Genomic DNA, 18,722 nt, shown 5'->3' on the forward strand with positions numbered 1-18,722 from the left:
GCCCAGCAACCCCCCCCCTCCCCCCAAAAAAATACATTGTTATAGAATTAACAGTCAACAACAGCACACAGAGTACACATGTTGGAACTGACATCTGTCGAACCTAGTATGCCCTGATATGTCTTAAGGGAAACAAACTTTATCAGGATATTACTTTTAAATAAGCATCTAGTTTAAAAAAAGCAGAATGAAACACACAGTGCACATTGGTAGAATCCTAATCTTAATGATGAAGGCTTTTCTCACTATTGTTCATGCTGGAGTTATTGAAAAATTAGACAAACTTGGTGTAAATCCCATTATATTTTGCATACTTCCAAGCCAGTATCCAGAAGAGTGGTTGACCAAGTTTGCTTATGATTACCAGCAGGGTACTGTTATCAACTTATCCACGGATACCAAACAGCTCCAGCAACAGGTGGACTATGCACAAACCTGTGCATATCATAGAAATCTCCTTCATTAGACAACCCATGGAATGCACAATCCTGTTCTCTACATTTTGTTATGCCTAATTCAGTGGCTGCTTTTTTCTACAGTGGTATGAAGGCACTGGATTCTCTCTGATGAAGACCACCCACATGCAAATACTTTGCCAGTGTCAGATGTGTGTGTTAGAGTGATTCAAAGAACACAGCTATCACTGTTTTGTGACACTGAAGTCATAACAAGTGACACAGACTTCTGGTGGCATATACCAATTCATTTTTATTGCAGAAGTGAGGTTGCTAGTGTTGTTGTAGGCAAGCACTGTAAGCCACATGTGTGTATGCTTGTGCATGTATGTATTTATGTATGTATATGTAGGAAAACTATGGCAGCTGTCTAGATGTTTATTAGATTTTGTGTGTGTGTGTGTGTGTGTGTGTGTGTGTGTGTGTGTGTGTGTGTGTGTGCGCGTGTGTATTAGTAGGCACCTATGTGACTGAGTATTGCCTATACAGCACTGTTAGCCATATTCCTCTGAAACATGGCCAGACTCAATTGTGGCAGGAGGACCATTAGACAAAGTAATTTCAGTTTGCCTTAATATACTATTGTCTATACAACCTTTATCATCTGAAGATGATACAACAAACAGTACTTATTCTATTTATACTCTACTTGATATAGCTGCTGAGACAAGAAAAAGCAGCAGCTTACAGCACTATAATACATGGACTTCAGAGACAGAATGCTGTCTGAAACCAAACAATATGAGACAGAGACTTAAAAAAACATTAATATTAGCCTAAAATGCTATAAGAAAACATGAAGCAAAATGTATTTTAAGCTTTCTACACTGCTGATCAATCTACTAAATGTCTTGAAAGGGTTCCTTCTTGCATGCTTTTTTCATAGTCAACAGAAGTATTATTAGGAATTGGTTTCTTTCAACATTTTAGATGGTGAGATATTGTACTACATCGGCCTAAGTCTCCAGTTTTGAAACAAAATATTTCACCTATAGCCTGCCTCTGAATCACTAGAAATATGTTCAGCCAAAGGTGGAGCACAGTAATTAAGGCAACATAATTTAAAACTTCTCCAGTATAATTCCTAATCGCATGCAAGTTTATAGCAAATAGACTGGCATCATTCCAGAGAGAGACTTAATATTGAATATCTGAAGACAGTTAATGTTACAGGAATTTTCTTTTAACTGACAAATTTTTATGAAATGGCATCAAATCAATGCAGAGTAATGCATTCCATTTATCATTCTTGTTTAACATAAACTATTTTGCTAATTCTCATTTCTTCAACTCAAAGAAACTTTTTTTTTAATTGGTTGGTAAGCAGCTATAATACCAGCTATTGTAATCCATTACTAAGGCTAACCCAATTTAAAACGGGCAGAGAGAGAGAGAGATAAGCTTTTTTCTCAAATATCAGTGGTAATATTGCCATGGCACACTCTTGTAATAGAAAAAGGATAGACAATATAAATATATATATATATATATATATATATATATATATATATATATATATATATATATATATATATATATATATAATTGTCTGCTAGATTTCTATGGGTTTTAATTGCTATGTTGGTAGGTTTGTCAATTTGGCATTGCCTAAAACAGGCTCTGGGGTTGGGGGATAAAGTTTCAGTCAATACTCAGAAGCCTAGGGAGAGGCAGGTGTAGACCATCCATTGCAAAGCAACATTTTTTTAACCATGTTCTCCCATGTTGACAAATACTGACTCTCACAGGAAAGATGCCAGAAACTAAGCCAATTATTTAAGTCATTTATCTTTTGTTCAAATTGTGCCATCATCTTTGGTGAATGCAAAATGTTGCTCAATGCAAGGCACATACCTGCCTGAGACATATTCACAGAGATTAATGAGGACTCTTTATATAGTCCAGGGAAGTAAGTCTCAGATCATTAGCGCCCACAAAGACTATGACAGAGCCATACTGGTACCTGTGGTACAGTGACTTATGTACATGTGTAATTTGGCAGATACTGGCTTCACATAAGCAACTAACTGTTATCTTCTCCTTGTTCAATCTGGTGAGTGGGGGATGGGTGTGTCGTACGATGGAGTCCCCTATGGCAAGAGTCCTGGGTAATGCTTTTGTTTGTCTTATGGGTTCTGCTCGCGAGTCTTTACTAGGTGCAGAGGTAATTGTGGTATTTGGTATTGCTTTTGGTAATTGCTCAGGACAGACTTGGCCATTTATAGGCTTAGGAGGTCTTTGAGGTTTGGGAAGATTGCTTTTAAGTGCCTTAGCATACATTTGGTTTATGTGTGGTGGGTGTAGTTTGTGTTTTTGACAACCTTGTTTGTATGTGAGATTTTTGCCTCCATTTAAACTGTGTACATATGTCTCGCGTGTACTGTTTTTTTTTTTCATTAAGGATTAAATGGCCATCTGTCAACATGAGACAAGTCCTACATTTTCTCTGGATGCCCATATCTACCAAGCTGTGTACAAAGAACTTTAGAAATCCCATAGCTACGTTGTCTTGACCTATATTTGGTGGGCTACTATTGGTCACTGAGAACAAAAACAAATTATCCCAGCAACCAGCAAATGTTACACTCCAGCTTTATTCTTATAAAGACAATTTCCAACGACTAAGTGCTTTTGCCAATGGTTTGGCTTCTTCAGAGTCATTGGAAAATAAAAATCTAACCATGTAAATAATGACATCAATTAATGTGTGAACCAATCCTAAACCTTAAATTAAAATATTCACATATCTAAGTAATCTAAGTATTGCTGACTAGATGCATATAATGGAAGTACAAATAAATAACATATTTTGAAAAGTATTATTGTACTGCCTAAAATAATTGTACTGTCATTTCATAAAATCATCAAAGACCTATATAAAAACACACATTTGAATTCTAACTGCTTATTAATGTAGCAAAATTCAAAAAATAAAGAAATAAAAACAAAATGAATAAAATAAATAAATAAAGTAAATACAATTCATTGGTCACTCACTGGGTTATACAGACATCTCCCTGGGTAGTTTCTTTGACTGGCAAAAGAATAGGTTAGATAGTGCTAAAATTTCACAGTGGTGCTGTTTAATGTGCACACTAGCTACTCTAAGCTTGTCTTTGTACAATGGCTTTCTTTTAACAACACCAAGTTATAAGTTTCAGTTCTAAAGGAAGTTTCACAGATAAAATTTACTTTTGGGGAATTTGTGTCTGTACAGAGCACTGTTAATGTCTTAATGTAATAACACCAAGAAAGACTACTTGCAAGTGTAGTACTACAACAAAACAAATTTAAAAGTTACCTTGACATGGCAATTTGAAGTATCAATGACCTTTAGAAAAAAAATTAAAGGCAAAATTGACAAATAAAGCAAAAATAAACCAATAACACTCTAATCAGTTAACTGAAGTACAAAACAATAAAATAAATATGGCTTATTTATAAATGTTATATCTGTCATGGGTCAAATACATCCTAACAGAAAATAAAGCTGTGCTATCCATTTGATGAGTTATATAATGCAGAGAACTACTTAAGTTTATAAATTCAGAGTCTCATAGGTTAAGTACTAGACAATCAGTCTGCAAACCATTATAAACCTATCTATTAACCTATACTCAGAATTTCCCTCTAGTCTTAATAACAGCCACACAAAATAGGCCAGGAGAGAATATTAGACTGCCCATTTAATTATCTAGGTTTAACATTAAGGTAGCAAGAGTGTTTGTTCGAGAGGTGGGGAATGCACTGATATATGAATCTAGAATGCAGTGTCCTATTTATCTGTTGATGAATGCTTACTTTCTTTAACTGGGAATTTGGAGAAAATTTGTTCTGCTAAGCAATAGGAGTACCAAAAAGAGATGGGTCTTTCATGGCCTGAAAGGTTCAACACAGATCTTAGTAGAGAAGTCTGTAGGAGACTGTGTGCATGCACATATAGCTGCCTGTCCACTAATCTTTTTGAGTTATGATTCTGTGATGTCTGTTAAACTGACTGATGTATTTAGACAAATATATGTCAAAGGTGGCATTAAAATTAATAATGGATGTGATGATGTACAAGTAAATGTGAATTAAGGCTTCTCTGATTCTAAAGGAAATGACTATGGAAACTACATAAGACAGCTATTGGGCCTACCCGATTACTGTTGAGAACTGATGATTAAAAGATAAGGAATTATCAACAAAAGTGCCTAGATGTCAACAGAGATATATGCAACAGTGTCTGTTTGGAAACGTGTGTCCATTATGTTGTAAAGGAAAATATTTGTTTTACCAAAATTAGCCATGCTCCATTTTTTTTGTTAAACATTTGAAATTGAATTGCAGTACCATGTCCCAAAATAAGAAGACTAATTCCCCAAAAGTTGGAAATTATATATACTACATCCAAGACTGATTTTTGCTCTATAGTCCCTTTTCTCAGAGGTATGGAAATCTCAGCATTGTTATATAGGTATGGTTGCGGGTGATGAAAGACTTGTCCCCTTGTAAAACAAAACAAAACAAGTTTAAATAAAAAAAGTAATGTTTGATATTTACTCTTCTCCCATACTGTTCATCTTTTTTAAAGTGCTTTATGACTCAGCATTGCAAATCCTGACATTTCAATAAGGAGCTCATTTTTTTCACATTTTGAGATCACATTGTCCTTTCAGTAGTTGTTAACATGGTCTAGTTCATGTTAGAGCAATTTTGACTCAGTGGAAGACTGAATAATTACACCCAATTTACAGCCACATGCAAACTTAGATAATCATAAGCCTTGAGTGTTGTCCTGAAGCACTGAAAAATAAATGTCAATAAAAGAGAGTGGCCGACACTGTTCCTTTTGCATACTACTGGTTACCTTTTTTTTTTTTTTTTTTTAGAATTGACACCTGGGATTCTAACCATATGGGTTCGATCACACAATTGGTAAGATATCCACCACACGATTTAAAGATTTCTATTCAGATTTACAAGCCTGTCAATAATGCCTCCTTTAGGAATAATATAAAAGGACACTACCTACTGCTTCTGTTAGTATTTCCAAAAAATAATGACGTTAAAGAATTTAGATTTTCCTTTGATAAAATCAAATTGATTAGGGTCCAGGTTTTAAAGAGTTTCAATATCCACATTTATGAGGTCTTTGGTAACATCAATAAGTTAACATTTTAGGCTAGTGAGACTAACAGGTCTACAGTTAACAGGGCACCAAGTTCATGACTAGGATTCCCTTGTGCAATAGCATTACAATAGCTATTTTCTGGGCTTCAGGAATGTAATCAGTGGAAAGGCTGAGATTAAAGGCATTAAGCAAGGATTCATATTTGGAGCTGGTAGTCAGGCAACATGGCATATTACAGGATCCATGGCCGAGGTATTCTTATTTTCTGGAAGGGCCTGAAGGAATTTTTCCATAGTAGTCAAAATAGATGGCTGTGCCTGTGGAGTGTGTAGAATAGTTGCAACTGTGGATATGTATAATTTGCACTTAATTTGTCAGCTAGGATACTAGCTATTTCCTTTGGGTCAGAGTGAATTAGAGCTAAACATTGTTAGATTCCCTTTTACAGTTAGAAAAATATTTGCATTGTTTATGGTTTTTAGTTTTAATTAATGTTTAAGTTCATAGTCAGTGCTAGTCTTTGAAATGGTTCCCTTCAGCTCTAATTTTTTTGTTTAAGTGTGCAGAATGAGACCTTGTATTATTTGTTTATTTTTGTGTGTTTACATTTGTTTACCAAGGTAGTAAACCAATATCAGTGAAACATATGCAGGGACAGCCCTGTATGAATAGGGTCACATTGAAAACGGGTTCTTCAAGGCCCAATGGACTATCCTGGTAAACCAACTGCAATAAATAAATAAATAAATTTTCATTTATTTGTATTGGAGCTTATCTCCTCGGGCCTCTACTGAAAATGGACATGTATCCAGTTAGACTAGCCCGGTCAACAAATGTAAAATAAAAATAAAAATAAAATAAATAAATAAATAAAGAAATGAACAAAACATGTTTACAGATACAGGAATATACAAATTTATATATATATATATATATATATATATATATATATATATATATATATATATATATAGGGAAACATGTAATTATGTTTAGCTTTATGCAGAAGATGTAACCATAATAACTCAGATGGTTTATGCTACAAGGGATAACAGCATATCATTATATAGAGAGGGATGGAGAGGTATGAAGACATTAGAAGAGGCAAGTGAGAATAGTTGCAGGAAAATAAAAGTATTAAGTAATTTCTCTTGTTATGTAATTAATATACACAAGTATTCCACCATAGGGGTTTGGTTTTAAATTTCACAATATATGTATTGCAGATATGGACCATCTTATTACTGTATAATTTAATTGGTTGCAGATGTCAGGGGCACAGGTAGCAGCTTTAGCAATGGGATCTATCGGAGGAGGATTCCAGTAGAATTAAGTTACATTGTCAAGTAACTCAAATAGGTTTAATTCTGAGATGTCCATAAGCACAGAGCTATTTGGAATGAAAGTACCGCCAGTTTAAAAGATAAAGCTCAATGATATTTGATTTAACAAGGGAAGTAGACATATTTGTAAGGACATAATCAAGGATATTGGGGCCAGCGGTAGGATTTCTTGCTGTAAAATTTTTATTTATGTCTAGTAAATTTTCAGTATGATTGACTACACATGCTTTTGGCTTTCAAATAGTTTCTAAGTCTTTGTGCTCTTTTTACTGTACAAAAATTACATATAAAAATTGCCTTCATTTCTTTTATTAAAATGTACATTTAGATGACTCGTCATACTTTATGTCCAATTTCTAATATTTATTTATTTCTATTACCATGGAACTTACATAGAGAACATGATTTTTCTTATGAATTATGTAATTTGCAAATATATGTAAATAAGAATGTTTCCCACTAATTTAGCTCTGAAAAAGTATATTTTCTTGTGGACATAACCCACTTAACACAATGCAACAATATAAATTTGGATGAATAATACTCTACAATTAGTATACATTACGTTTACTTCATTTTGAGTAAGAAAAGCCCTGTTTGGAATACCAGTTCTGAATGAACTAGTTTCTATTTAGTGGACAACAAACAAGAGACAATATATTCTGTACCTTAGGCTTCTGTGTGCTTTATAAAACTGGAAATAATAGTAATAGTAATACAGTACATTTAGACTATTCCCCTCATGATAGTCTAATACCATTCTTAAAATATTAACTGTTAAATAAAACAACAGAAATGTGACTAAGTAGTACAAAGGAATCTTATTGTCTTTCCAAAATGCATTCTTACCAATATTATTTTTGATCTGAATCTGCTTTGCATCCCATGAATTACCATGAGCAACAATGTAACCAGTATGTGTGTGTCTGTTTGAATGTGCATGCATGTGTGTGTGTGTGTGTATCTATATGTGATATATCTGCTAAAGTCAGTTTGTTCATAGGTTCATAGGCAAGTACTAGGCTATCTGCCCGAGGGCATATGTAAGCCTAGCCAGAATGTGTTGGCTTTCGCCGTCCCCTTAGATTAGTTCCCAGTGTTTGTGATCAATTACAAATGAAATACAGTAAAACTTTAGTACGGGTTCTAAGTTGGGTCATCTATGTGAACAATTCCAGTTCTCGTGACTGTCATTATACTGGCTTAGAACTAATAGTATGTGAGTTGTTCACAATGTAGTCACTGACACATTGTACAACTATATATACATACATACATATTGGCAGTAGAGTGGTGAAGTAGTTAACATTGTCACCTCACACAAAGAGGTTGCCCAGTTTGATTCTTGACTGGGGTGCCTTCTGTGTGGAGTCTGCATATCCTCCCTGCATTCGCATGGGTATCCTCTCGGTGCTCCCCACACACACACCCACACACACACATATACATATATATATATATATATATATATATATGTATATATATATATATATATATATATGTATAGAGAGAGAGAGAAAGAGAGAGAGAGAGAGAAAGCAAACACTTTTTTCAGTAAAACTGCATTGAATAGATAATAAAAGATATTTCTCATAGCTCAACAACTAATGCACCCAACAGTTCTGTTCAGACTACATAATTCAGTTATGGGCAAATGTTTAGCCTCAGGAAAAACTGATTTAACACTGCATTTTGGATGTACGGTTTACAGACGTAAAATGTATGACACTTAAAATACTGAATTATAATCAGATCTCAGGGTATAACCTAGTTGTTATATGTTCAAGACATAGCTATTAATAAAGTCACCTTGAAAGTGGGGGTAAAAGTGAAGCTAAAGAGTACAATTTTGATACCTACTACTAGGTTGAAGACACACAATAAAGGTGCGCGCGCGTGCGTGTGTGTGTGTGTGTGTGTGTGTGTGTGTGTGTGTGTGTGTGTGTGTGTGTGTGTGTGTGCATGTATATATATATATGTGTGTGTGTATATGTATCACAAGCCTTTATTAGGTAACTACTTTATGACATACCTGTGGTAGTCCTCCCACATGGTGGCATTTCTTAGCAGTGGCAGTGAACCCAATTTTAAAGAAAGATATATCTCTGTTTCTATCAGCTAAACATTAAGCACTTGTCCAATGCAGTGCTTACAAGATCACGTTTGCCACTTTTTTACTTTGCACGCAATCAGTACAAATATCTAACTTCCAACATCAACCCATAAAGGAAAAAGAAATGAACTCTTTGAACTCTATGTGCATATACTACAAACCCTCCTTAGCACAGGTGGTTATCCATTACCCTTTTTTTCCTGCTTTCATCTACATTATTAAGCCATAACTGCACTTCATTACTCATTCTGTATCTACCCAGACCTTCTTTTCCTGGGCTTTCATATACTCTTCTGTAACTCCTTTCCTACTTCTGCCCCTTGAAAAGTCTCTTATCTTCCACTTCCTTGTCATTGCACTATAGTAAACAATAAGCCCACAATCGCCTTCGTACTATCAGGCATTTGCAGCTGATAGTGCAACAACATTATTTTTTTGATAATTTTATTTGCTCTGGCCTCAGTCTATTCATTATATCAACTTCTTTTTGAAGATTCCAAGTACTTCAAAATCCTAAAAAAAAAAAAAAAAAAAAAAAAAAAAAAAAAAAAAAAGTGATCATGTTCCCCTTCCCTCACAACATCTGCAGTAGACAAGTAGACATCCTTCAATGGTTGGGACCATCTTAACTAATCTTGACATATAATAAAAGTATTTACGCAGATACTTCATTGCAAAAATCCTAAACCTCCAGGCTTTTGAAATTTATCTAGGGAGCTGCATAATCTTTTTCTACTATGTTGCAATAATTGGGATCTGCAAGTCAATTTTCCACCTAACCTTCCACCTTTCAGTGTTTCCATATCTCTATTCTTTTATCCAGATTCTTCCAACCTGTATTACTGATGTTATCTTCTTTTCTTCCTTCCTCCTATTATCCATTTCTGATACTAATTATGGTGTTGATGTTGTCTCTTCTGACAGATCTTTATTCTGCTGCCATTTGTGTTCTAGTCCTCTGCTTTCACTCTAATCTCATCTCCAAATGAAATTCTTCATGGAGCCCTTCCCATGCTTTATATCTCCCTCCTCCCAGTATTTGATCCCAGAACCTTATCTTTATCCTGCCTTGTATACCATCTTCATGTAATCTTGTTCATCTGTACCTTCTCCTTTACTCTTCCAATTGGTACTATTCTTACATTCTAAGGTATCCTATTGCATAGGGGCACTGTAGACTAACATCGGGTGGCACGGTGCCTGTGCAATTTTTTGGGGCTAGGCTTATAAAGGCTCCACGGCCATTAGCCCAGTACACACCTATAAACTGTCCCCTCCACCTTAATTTTCATATCTTGCAATACATTGTATCTTTATATCTTCTGACAATGTCTCTAATAGAATCGCTACCATATCTTTTACTTCCAGGAAGCTCATTTCTTTCCTAATTATAATCCTCTTCCACTCTCCCTCATAATCAACATCCATTTATATTATGTTTAAACAAGCTTTCAAATACTGCATCATGTCTGGCACTCTTAATCCAGCCCTTCTTTAATCTCAGTCATTCTCTCCTGTGCCACTCTAGGTTTTTGCCCTTCCCAAATGAATTTGTTACACATTCATTTCACCTTCATCAATAGTGTGTTTTTAAGTAATGCCAAAAAAACTTCTCCTGGATACAAGAACTGAAGAACTATATACACTATCAAAATCTGCATTCTTTGATCCAGTGTTTTCCATTTATCCATCTGCCCCCTTTGCTTTTCTGGTATATTTCTTCATATGCTCTCTTCAATGTTTCTTCCCCCTGTGCCTCTTACCTAAATCCCCAAGGATTTTATTTCTGTACCCAACATCCCTACTACATCTGCTGCTGAATAATTTCAAACCCATCTGTTTATTACCATTAGTCATGTTTTTTTCTTGATTAATCCTAGTTGCCCTATGTGTCTTCTGTAATCCACTATAGTATTAATATATCGTCCCAAGCTGTATCCCTCTCTATTTCTAATTCTTATGGCTTCCACCAAGGGTTCAATATAAACAATAAATAATAGTGAGAACAGTGGACACCAATGTGTCATATACCTTTCTATCTTTATGGGCTAGATAGCCTCACTCTTGCCTTCACTTTGGCATGAGCCCCTTTATATATCATATTTTATATATTTTATTAATTAGTAGTTATTAAGTTTATCCAGTTCTCTGAAAGCTTCACCTTCCTTAGTCTTCTTTCCAAATATCCTGATTCTACCCTGTCAGATGCTTTGTTGGGCATCTAGTGAGGTTACTGCTAGCTCCTCTTTTACTTCCTGAGCACTTTGTATTAATAATAATATTCTTATTGAGTTAGCTGGTGTTCTTCCCCCCACTGGATTCATGTATAATTCTTGGAAGGAGCCTCCTTAATCTCTCTGCTGGTATTATCATAAAACATTTATTATCACAACTTAAGACTGATATCAGTCTACGTGTCTATAGTTTCTCTGAGTCAATCACTTCTTTATGTATGCCCAAACTAATTGCTTCTTTCCACAATGATCAGATGTGTTCCTGTTCCTCAACATCACTGTATAATGTTAGCCGTCGTCTCACAATCTCATTCTTCTGCATTTCTCAGCACTCAATAGGAATTTCATTTCCTGGGTACCTCCATTTTGCTATTCTAATCCAAGTATACTGTATCTTGTATCCCTGCTTATTGTCCAATTTAAGTCCCCTATCTCCTCCTTTGTCAGCTGCTTCTCATCTGTACATATCCAAGTTACTTTCTTCTTTATTATATAGATCTTGATGATACTAAGTCCCTTTAAAATGTCTCTTAATTTTGATCTTTTTTCATCCTCCCTCTACTTAAAGCTTATAGATGCCTCTCTCCCACTTCCTGCTGCCTCAACCTTATAGCTAGCACTTTAGTTGCCATTGGACTTGCTCTGCAATAGTTTCTCTAACATTAGTTTTTGTTCCATATCTTTTCACATTCTTATTTTTGTAAGATTCTTTTTAATACTCCTTACTTCTCTCATATGTGTCTGTCACTCCTTTCCCTATCTCTCTGCAATGCTAATGATTCTTCCTGCATTGCCTCTCCTACCCTGTGTTTTCTCTCTCTATTTCTTTTTGTAACAGCTGCCATCGCTCCTTTATTTTATGTTTTATTTTATCCCATTCCTCACCAGTTTCTTCCTTTAATTTTGCCATAGCTTTTATAATTTTCTCCCAAGCTTTCCTCTGAATCAAATTTTCTTATATAAAAGTTGATATCATCCAATGCCTCCCTAGACATTCTTCCTTCCTTCCCTCTAATCTCACACTTATCATGCATGATCTATCCATGTACAGCACTCAGTCTGATAACCTTTGACCCAGAGTAGATGTTCCTGTTAGACAAAACATCTAGCTAGCCATGACCACGTTCTTTAGCTAGCTAAGACATATCTGTATTCTATATCCATTTCCCTATTTAGAACTTTCTTGTTTAAATCTATCCACCCTCTCCCACTGAATATGCATGAAATGTTTCATAAACTTCCCTTCCATAGTTGATCATTTTGCCGTGGATCTTTCTAGTGCTTATTTGTTATTACATTCCAGTCAGCTAAGGAAACTCTTTTTTTCTCACATAAGTACAATCATAAAGAACCATCCAGTAAGCCGCTGCTGTCATAATAAAGATTAAAAAAATATATTAAGTCTGTTTATATCTGTCCTTCTTCCAGCCCCATCTTCTACTTCTTGGATGAGCTGCTTTCTCCTGCCATATCTTTTTCTTCCTTGTTGTTTCTTTAATAACTTCAACCTTTTTTGCAGTCTTAGTCATTTCTTGAATAGGAGGAAGTCCTGCATTCTCAGGGGAACAACATGACCCACTCCTCTTCCACCTGTTGTTATGCTCTCTCCCTCAGATATGTTTATAGAATTCTTAAACAGCGTCTGGCTAGCAAACTTAGTAATATAGTACAACACTAATGCTGCTGATGAAAAGCTTTTGGTAGACCCTTCATTAAAAAAAAATAAAGAAATAAAAAATAAAAAAAAGGAAGTTTGCTGGATATGTCATTCACCACTGCAGCCCTTTTTCCTTATATGCTTTTATAACGGCAGAATTTTACATGAAAAGTACATGTCAGAAAAAATGTCATCTCTGCTTTCTCTAGCTGCTCCCCTTGGCTGCAACATCTTTTTTAGTGCATCCTCCCATGATGAATATGTCCAAAACTGTGGCCTTCTATCTTTATCTGTGCCTGCTTTTCATGCTGTTCTATGCTCCCTTTCTGTTAGGATCTCCACTTGACGTATTTTAATCTATTTTGCCAAGAAAGCTACTTCATTGCAGTCCACTCCTTTATATTAATCTGGTACACACATTAGTTTAATATTTTTCTTCTTGCTTGACCTTCAGCACTATTACTTTAGCCTCTAGGCAACCCAATCTAGCCTCAGTTGACTCAGTCCTTGCTATGACTTTTTCATTGTCAGCCAACACATCCTATAAGGCCACAGAACTTTTATAAAATCTATTACTGTCTCCAGTCTCAGTTAATGTTTCTCTCATTTCAATCAGCTTCTTCCATATCTTTTCAAATATGATCAATTTTTCTGGCAGATTCTTCCAGCACTGCACCATTATTGTTTCTGTATTTTCCTGGCCAATAGTCTGAGTATGCTTTTAAAAGAGAAAAAAAAAATACTGATGTGTGTGCTGCAGCACAGGGCTCATCAGACTCCTGGTTTACAGGTATGGTGCCATACCTGAAGTCCACCCAATAATAATTCATTTTGCTCTGCATGTGGCTTCAGCTGATCCTACATACTACTAGTTACAAAAAAAAGAAATAAAGTTTAGGAGCCCAACATGTTTTACAGCTTTGCAAGTTTTAAAACACTTAGTAATGCCATTCAGATGATGGCTAGATGCTAGGTGCACCTCTCGTGGACTAACAGATTTAAAAGCTGCTAAACACTTCAATATGCATTTATTTTACATGGCAGTGAGAAATGTTTTATAGCCTTCAAAGCTCTTCTATCTCCTTGCAGCTATTCTTTATTGGCCCCTTTGTGTACTCTAATATGACCTAGAAAATAATTTCTCTGAAAGCATTGCATTACATTCTTTCATATTGATCAGTGCAGCAGTAGCGTTAGCCATATGGGTATATCTTGCAAAGGATAAAAAAAAAATCCAAATTCCAAAGCTTTACGATACCCGCAACATGCCCAAACTATCAAACAGCTCAAGTTGAGCTGAGCTAACAGACAAGTTTAGTCACAGAGCTCATTAGACCTTCCATGCCACTGAGAAGTATACTCCTCGGAGGCTTGCGAGGATTGTTGGTCATCTTATGCTTTCCATAGCTGGGCAGATAAGTTCCATTTCGGAGGGGGGGGGGGATTTCCATTTTCTTGTATTTTTACTGATGTTTTATTACTTTTCCCTTCAGGAAAGTTATTTTAAAGCCAGGAGTGCTATGTTTTAATGGATTGTCTTGAGACTGCAATGTATTTTTAAAGGGAGCATTCATTGTTTTTGTAAGTTTAAAAGTAGTGTTAACTAGCCGGCAAATTATTTTCTGTGAAGAAATTGTGTTTGTTTTCCATTGTAGGGCTGGCATGGTGTTTGAAAATGCTTTTTACTGTTTTTTTTTTTTTTCTGTTAGAAAAGTAATTTTTGTGGACTGACTGCTTTACTGGTTATATTAGTGCCACAGTTGGTCCAATTTCTCTTGTCAAAAAAAAAAAAAAAAACACATATCATGTACTCCTGAAATTTCTTTGGATAGGAGTAGTTTACTGGGACTGGGACTGGATCAGTGTTTAATTCAGGTTATTGATCCTTCTTGCAGAGTAGTTTTTGATAAAAGAAAGAAGGATGTCTCCTTTCCTGAAGAGATTCAAAATTCTGAATTTGAATAGGAATATGTTCCTGATTCTCCCTTGGGGGGGGGGTCTTTCTTTTCCTTTTTCTCTGAAACTACCACTAGAATGTGCCAGTGTTTTCAGTGGGGGAACACTGAGATTTTCTCAGTCCCTCAGAAAATACTATTAGGTGTTACAGAAGGATTTCCCAGAATCTACACCCATTCCTCCTGTATTGTCTTCTTTACAGGATGTTTGTCTTACTGCCTGCATGTTTTGTGATAGCCAGCCAGCTGTCCCAGAAAGGCTGATAAGCTCTATAAAGCTTCTCTGTTTTTTACATTTTTGTACACTATTCCCAATTGTGACTCGACAGCTATAGCCTTAGTTAACTCCTCTGCTGCTAAGTACCGAGTTAATTCTAGTCCTCCTCTTTCTAATAAGTATAAGGAAAAAAGAGGAAAGAACATGTATTTCTGCAACTTTGAATTTCATATTGTCATTCTCATATGTTAAAGTTTGTTCTGATGCACTATGACAGTATGAAGAATATTTTATCTACAGTTTCTTCTTTCAAAGAAAGATTCACTTTAAATAACTTTGTTTCTTCTATTGGACAGGTCACTGCTCATTGTTTGCAATGTGCGTATGACTTTGTTGATGTTTCTTCCACGGCTATGGCTGCTGTACTGTTTAAGGAGTTTGGTTTGGTGGCATTCTCAGAAAATCACAGATGATGTAAAAAATGAGATTTTAAATTCTTTCTTGGTCTCTCTACTTCAGAGCTGACCATGAAATGTCATGAAAGGGGAAAGATGATCCAGGGGCTCTAAGATTTTCAGCCCTCCTTTTCCAAATTGTCCAAGGAATTGTTATTTTTCTTATCCAATTCTGGAAAAATAAGCAAAATAAATAGCCTCAACAGAATTTAGGAAAACAGAAGTTTGAGAAGAAATTGCAAGGAGATTCCGAGTAGAAGTCTCAGACCTCTCAAAACCAAGGACACATCAAGTCTGAATGACTATTCAAGAGAACTTGTGAAGTGAGAAAGTTCTAGTGCTAGTGTTGTATGGTTTTCATAAAACATGCTCTAGCTTGTTCCCATGTTAAATGAGCTGTTGTAGGGCAGCACTATCAGATCTGCTAGAATGTTTACCACTGTTAGCCACAGACATTTTGCATGCGTTTAATAGTGCTGCTGGTTGCACATGCAAATTTTAGGCAGCTGGCATGAAACCTAGTAACATAGGTATAAAACTTGACGTGACTATAGGAACTTCACCCTTGTTGCTGCATTGTGAAATGTGTTGTGTTATACTTACTGTTGACCAGATCAGATGTGTTTTATTAACCTAGCTGAGAGTTAACTGCAGACCTCAGATGCTGTACCTATTTCTAAGGACAGATAGGGTTTATTGCCAGTTTGATGCAACAGACATAACTGCTAGATATACTATACTACACTGTTGTGCACTTTTGTGTCTTGTTCTATCGGACTGTAAAGGTGTGTTTGCTATTTAGAGCTCTTGCATACACAAGGACCTCGGAATTCATCTTTTGGTAATGGTGAATAAATATCAGCAAAAGGTATTTTGGAGGACTCACCTGGTAACAAGCACAGCCTATCTCCATCTGTTTTTTTTTTTCTCAGTTTAAACTGAAGTCTTCAAACATAATAATATGTTTATCCTAACAGTGTCTAGCATCTGAGTTAATTAAACCTCTCTTATCCATTTCAGCCATTTCTACTCCTCCTCTGTTGACTCTGACCAAACCAGTCCCAGCTAATACTCTCCATAGGCTGCATAGGAACTATAACTGTCAGGCAGCTATCACCCAAGTCTGAAGTCCATCAATGAAAGGACCAAGATTGTGCACTCAAAGCAGATGTGCATGTGTAATTCAGTAAAGTTAACATAAGCTAAGATTTAAAGCTTGTAAATTCAGGCTATGGGGACATCTGAGTGTCCATGTGAATGCCCACTTAGTACTTGTATATTTTCACTTGTGGCTGAGTGGTTATGGTGGTGGACTTTAAATCATTTGGGGTTTCTCCATGAAGTTTTGAATCTTGCTGATTGCAAAAGTTCATCTTCTTTAACAAACCCTTGTGTCACCTGGTAGATAGCCAGATAGTTGAAAGACAGGACCCAGGAAGCTAGAATTGGGGAGTCCACCTCTACAAAGAAGCCAGTCACAAGAGGAGACCCTCAAGGATCAAGTTCTAGGACATCATCCTTTTTGGTATTTACTTGTTTGAAGTCAAGGCAAATGTCAATGGCCTCTGATTGACTAAATTTGCAGAAGATGGCAAATTTGGAGCAGTCACTGAATCCCCACTGACACAAATGCTCTCCAGGAAGGGCTGACACAAACAGTCAACTGGTGTCAGAACCACTGACTAAAACTAAATGCCAAGAAATGCATAATAGTATCCTTTGAGAGGTCATCCACCCCCGGTGATCATCATATTGACTGCACACCCCCCTAAGAGTTGACCTAGTAGGCAGAGATTTAGGGACAGACACAGACAGTAATCTAGCATTTGACATGTCTTATAGTAGCAAGGAAATCATTTTATGTTGTGCAACATATAAACAAAGGTATGGCATCTAGGTCCATGGAAGTCTATGTCTGACTGTATTCGGCATTCATCAGACCTATCATCAAGTATAATGCCCCCTTTCATATGTACAATACCAGGTATATCTCCAACAACTAGAACATCCTTATAGGTTCATCTCTAAAAGTGTACAGGGTATAAGTAACGTGTCAATGCACAACACTAAAATATGAAAAATCCAAGAACCACAAAGGCAGTAAACCCAGAAGAAATGTTATTCAGTTAATCTCTCTAGCGCCTTGGCTTTTCAGCCTTTTCAGAGTACACACTTACAAAAAAACACTGCACCTAATATACTATAACTAATTGTCACATAATTACTCCTGGTAACCATCATATTCACAATGCACCCCTTACAGTTGGCCCAGTATTCGGCATTCATCAGACCTATCATCAAGTATAATGCCCCCTTTCATATGTACAATACCAGGTATATCTCCAACAACTAGAACATCCTTATAGGTTCGTCTCTAAAAGTGTACAGTGTATAAGTAACGTGTCAATGCACAACACTAAAATATGAAAAATCCAAGAACCACAAAGGCAGTAAACCCAGAAGAAATGTTATTCAGTAAATCTCTCTAGCGCCTTGACTTTTCAGAGTACACACTTACAAAAAAACACTGCACCTAATATACTATAACTAATTGTCACATAATTACTCCTGGTAACCATCATATTCACAATGCACCCCTTACAGTTGACCCAGTATTCGGCATTCATCAGACCTATCATCAAGTATAAAGCCCCCTTTCATATGTACAATACCAGGTATATCTCCAACAATTAGAACATACTTATAGGTTCGTCTCTAAAAGTGTACAGGGTATAAGAAACATGTCAATGCACAACACTAAAATATGAAAAATCCAAGAACCACAAAGCCAGTAAACCTAGAAGAACGTTTATTCAGTAAATCTCTCTAGTGCCTTGGCTTTTCAGCCTTTTCAGAGTACACACTTACAAAAAAAACACTGCACCTAATATACTATAACTAATTGTCACATAATTACTCCTGGTAACTATCATATTCACAAAGCACCCCTTACAGTTGACCCAGTAGACAGGAGCTTGGGGACACCCATACGCATTAATCTAGCATTTGACTATCACATGTCTATAGTAGTGAGTAAATCATTCTATGTTGTACAACTTTTAACTAAAGGTATAGCATCTAGGTCCAAGGAAGTCATTGCTTGACTGCTTTTGGCATTCATCAAACCTATCATCGAGTACAATGTCTCCTTTGATATTTTACCTAACAGGCATATAT

This window comes from Protopterus annectens, chromosome 14.part0 (genome assembly GCF_019279795.1).
Source record: "Protopterus annectens isolate FY-2018-M chromosome 14.part0, PAN1.0, whole genome shotgun sequence".
Lineage (NCBI taxonomy): Eukaryota > Metazoa > Chordata > Ceratodontiformes > Protopteridae > Protopterus > Protopterus annectens.